This window comes from Aedes aegypti, chromosome 1, assembly GCF_002204515.2.
Source record: "Aedes aegypti strain LVP_AGWG chromosome 1, AaegL5.0 Primary Assembly, whole genome shotgun sequence".
Lineage (NCBI taxonomy): Eukaryota > Metazoa > Arthropoda > Insecta > Diptera > Culicidae > Aedes > Aedes aegypti.
The window spans coordinates 58,996,985-59,002,033 of record NC_035107.1 but is presented as its reverse complement, the minus strand read 5'-3'; positions in this window follow the sequence as shown (position 1 = coordinate 59,002,033).

The window sequence follows — 5,049 nt, the reverse complement described above, 5'->3', positions numbered from 1 at the left end:
CTAAGAGATTTGAGACCGAATTCATGTTCTACTATAACTAGGCTGTCATGGGTAAGTGACGAACTCATTATGACTTTATCAAATAGTGGTCGTAGAACAGATTGTTTGTAAGCGTTGCAAAAATGCTAAAATCTTGTAAATTTTTAATATTTGCATAAAAATCCTCAAATGCACTTGATTTCATCGAAAATAGCTTTGACATGAAGTGTCATACTAATACTCTTTACTTTTGCATTCGTTTTCCTTAACTGATTGACAGAAACTTCGATATTTCGTTTACTATGTTGGGGGTCTCGCACTATCAAAGTTACCCGCATTATCAAAGTTACCCCGTTTTACGGTACTAAATTTTTACTTAAAGTTGTGACATTTTTCAAAAAACACATTGAAAAATCATATCTAATTTTCTCAGCATTGGATCGACCAAAATTTTTAATCAAAGTATCATTAGAAACGTAATCTTATATTCTTTGAAGAGCACTCACGAATTTTTTCCGGAAAAATCTGATAACTATTCAAAATCAGTAAAACAGTCATTCAAGTCATCGTGCAAAAGTTTGGGTTCACCCCTCAGTATGGTGTATCGTGCAAAAGTTTGGGTTTACCTGAACATACTTTAACCATGAAAAATCTGTGAAATCTCAAACCAATCATTATTTGCACTCGAAAAAGCTTTAAACTGTTAAAATCGGTTGAAAAATGGCAGAGATATTGACAAAAATGATGTGCATGCGGCTCAGGTGAACCCAAACTTTTGCACGATTTGCATAATATTGAGGGTTGAACCCAAACTTTTGCACGATGACTTGACTGACTGTTTCATTGATTTTGAATACTTTCCAGATTTTTCCGCCAAAATTTCGTGGGGTCTCTTCAAAGAATATGAGATAACGATTCTAATGACACATCGATTTAAAATTTTGGTCGATCCAAAGCTGAGGAAATTAGATATGATTTTTCAGTGTGTTTTTAAAAAAATGTCACAACTTTAAGTAAAAATTTAGTATACAAAATTCAAAAAAAGTTTTTGAAACAATACATACGAAGTATGAATAACTCTTTGCCTTTCGAATGCGGCTTAAAGAGTTTTAATTGGACGTATATTCACAGATATATGGACAGAACACTTTTGTATGTTTTTTAGGGGGTGAACCCAAACTTTTGCACGGGAGTGTATATCGCCTCCACATTTGTACTCTTATGCGCTATCGTATACGAATTTGTGTTTACTGGGAAGTAATCCTGGCTACTATGTTCTACAACAAAAAAGCAGTGTTGCTTTGAAAGTATTTGAATGATCATCTCAGCATAATTTAGATTTTGTTATCAATAACACATTATTCTTACGTCCCTTCAAAACCAGCTTGAGGACTAAACATGAAAAAATTGCATTTTCTATAGTTATTTCCATATAAACATCAAATGGCATGCGCACAGCCAAATTTCTTTCAAATCATTTCGAATTTTGGAAAAATGATTTTCATCATAATTGACTTAGAAACTGTTGGTATAAACTCCGCTAGAAGGTGTTATGCGGAGAGCCGGGTATAACAGGCAAGGACCGATGTTCGCGTGATCCAGCTAATTTATTTGCTTCGCGGGTGATATGGACATTGTAGGCCGACCAATTCAAGAGATGGCAGACATGTGTATACAGTCACCTTAAACGCGTTAAAAACAAAGTAGTTATAGAAAAATACGAAGTCACATCATTTGTGGATGACGGAGTATAAAACAGGCTCCAGAAGAAGCTGGAATCGAAAAAGATTCATTCGAAAAAGCTGAAAATTTCACACACTATTTTTATTGTAAGGATGGTGAGATAGGAGATTAGATTTTCAAACTTTTTAAAATCCTGGACCCCCCTACTGTACTCTGTACAAAACGCTTATAAAACCGGTAGTGAAAGATGACCCACGAGCTCGCTCAACTCTACGGCGAACTCAGTAAAATTGGAAGAACACAATAGGCATGGCATGTTTAAAGAATGCCGGAAGTCCATCTTCGTTAGAAATCAAGGGAACATTCCTGGAAAAATCTTTTTGACTCATTTATCGATGTTGAAAGTGTTGTAGAATTATCCTATAGTAGAATTATTTGTGACTATTTCGGGGATGGGATTCGATCCCAGGTCCTCGGCGTGAGAGGCGTGTGTTCTAACCACTACACCAGGTCCGTCCCCCCGATTTATGAAGGGTTTCTTATGAACCTTAGTTAAAGTTTCCTGAAGGGGGCTTGGTGGTCTAATGGCTACCGCTTCTGATTGGTAAGCAGAAGGTCCAGTAGCGTAGGTAGGGGGGGTGCGGTGGGTGCGGTCCGCACCGGGCCCCGAGCTCATAGGGGCCCCAAATTGCAGTGCGGATTTCTCATAGTATTGAAAGTTCGACCTAGCTTATAGGAAATTGACAATTTGTATGATCCCAAACTAAAAATTTGTATAATAAGCATAGGTTTTGGAGAAGATTTGGATTAGCTATGTATAGGGGCCCCTTGATTATCCCTTATTTTCAATGCTTTAGGGCTAGATTTAGAACCAGCAGAGGGGCCCAGAGGGATCGTCACTTCGGGCCCCCACATTTTAGGGGCCTCCACAAATATTTGTTTAGTAAGTTATTTTCCTTGTTGTTGTTCAATCAATTGGGCGCATGAAAGAACTGAGCCTTCGAAAAGGGCCACGTTCAGCTAAACCTCATATGGAAACTTAAGTAGGCTCAGATACTTTTTTTTAAATGTCGAATCTAATTACGGCTTTGGATTTATAGAAAATTACTTCATGAATTTTGATTTCCAATTAAATGAACCTATATTTGTTGGCCTTCAAAAATCTGGAGAATTGGTGAGCTTTGAGCTTGAGGTAATAAAAATTCCTTATTTTGTTATCATTCAAAAATACTTATCAAAAATCATCTGAATTCATTCTCGATATTTCTTTAAAAAATTCGCCTGGTAATTTATATGAAATTATGCCATGAATTTTACCACCTTTTTTGTTAATCTTATTTTGAGATCCCTCCAAGGTTTCGTTTAAAAAAAGGGAAGATTCTTGCAAGAATTCGTTTAGAAATTTCAGGATTTTTTGCAGAAGTTTTAATTGAATTTCTTCAGAATAAATATTAGCAACAAATTCAGGGATCTTTTTCCAGTGCTTTCATGTAAAGAACATTATGTGCAATGCTACCTGAAATGTTTCAATTTATTTCTGAAGGAATTGCTTCGGGCGTAAAACCGCTATAAAATAGCTAGTAATACTCGATTTGACATTCCGATATGGACGGGTTTAAAAAAAAATGCCACAGAGATGCCGACAATGATTACCCTGATTTGTTTCAACGATGCTTGAAGATTGCATACAAGATTCGTTCTAGGAATTTATCAAGGTTTCAAGCAAGAATTTCATTGAGAGGACTTCTCAACATTTGCCCCTGAAAACCACTGAAGGGATTTCTTGGCGTACCTTTGGTCAAGTCCGACATTTTCCCAAGTATTCCTTTACAAATGCAATGACTCCAGGGATTCTTCCACGAATTATACCTTTTCAAATATACCCCTTGAGATTTATCTCAGGACTTTTTTCTGACATTCATTTTAAAAGTTTGCGAGAATTTCTCAGATAATTGGAAATCTTTTTGGGTTCGTCATTAATTTTTCACTGGGAGCCCTTCTTGAATTTGTTCATTACCACAGGATGTCCGTAAATTACAAAACAACAAAATATGTGAAAGATTATCTCTCATTTTAAACAATAAAAAATCTATGTAGATGTATGGTTTTTTATACATCTATGTAATAGCGAAAGATACAATGATTGATAATTTCAAAATCAATGCTTCTTACTGAGATAATTCAATTTTAATTTATTGGAGACGTTTTCTTCTGAGGGGTGCTAGCCATATTAGATATAATTTCTATAAGATGAATTCAAATATTCTATTTATTTTTGAAATTATCTACAGAATATTGGCTTTAAGATTGACTGGAAACAGAAAATTATTCAGTTCAAATTGAGTTCGAAGGGCATTTATCTTCCATCATAAAGCTCGAAAAACGGCGTTCGTTAAGACAGTCCAACGCCATTGGGATGGATTTCACAAATATTTGATATCAAAAATGGGTCAAATTTGTTGCTTGAGAATATAATATTAAACCATGTAGGAATGCTCAATGTATCTTTTTCGGTTGCATAGAGGCATGTCTTCAAATTTAGTACGGATAATATGCGGATACCCTGTATGAGAAATTCTTCAAGTGATAAAATCAACAATTTCCCTAGTAACTTCTGCCAGTTTTTTTTTATCAAGAATTCTTTCAAATATTCCTGCAAAATGTCTTCTTGGACTTCTTTTACAAGGCCTTTTTTTATCCAAGAATTTAGAGAATTTCGGTAGAGTTCCAGCAGTTCCAGAAGCTCCAAAGTTTTACCTCATTCTGTCCATTTTTTTTCTTCAAGGGCGATCCATTAATTACGTAAGACAATTTTCGGGATTTTTCACCTCCGTCTTAAATATAAATTGTATGGTGCGTAAGAAATCTTGAACCACCCCTCCCGCCATAACCCCTTACGTTATTAATGGTTGGCGCCCAAGGTATATTCTTAAAATTTCTCTTAGGGTACCTCTATGAACTTTGCTGGGAGTAGAGTTACATATTTCTCAGGAGCACATAAATGTACTGTCGAGCCTCCAACCAAACCGTCTCTCAGCTCATCGGAATCCTAGTGTGCTGCGCTAGACGGAGGCTCACGAAAATTCTAAAAGCGCGCGTTAGGTGCGGTGCTCTCGGGGAGACTTGTCTCATGCGCTGCTCTACGCTATGTCTCGCCATCGGTATCCAAGTTGTGAAACAACTGCTTAGTAACGAAGAGCCTCTACAACGCCTCATTATGCAAGTGTCTAGATGGCCTACATGATATGATCGAAAACTCGCGATCTAAGAGTTACAGTTTCGATCCTCGTTGAAAACTTTTGTAATCACTTCAATTATTGCGCTGACTTTTAAACAGCACATGTGACGGAGCGCATGAGACCGCAGTGAGACACATCTCAAGAAAAA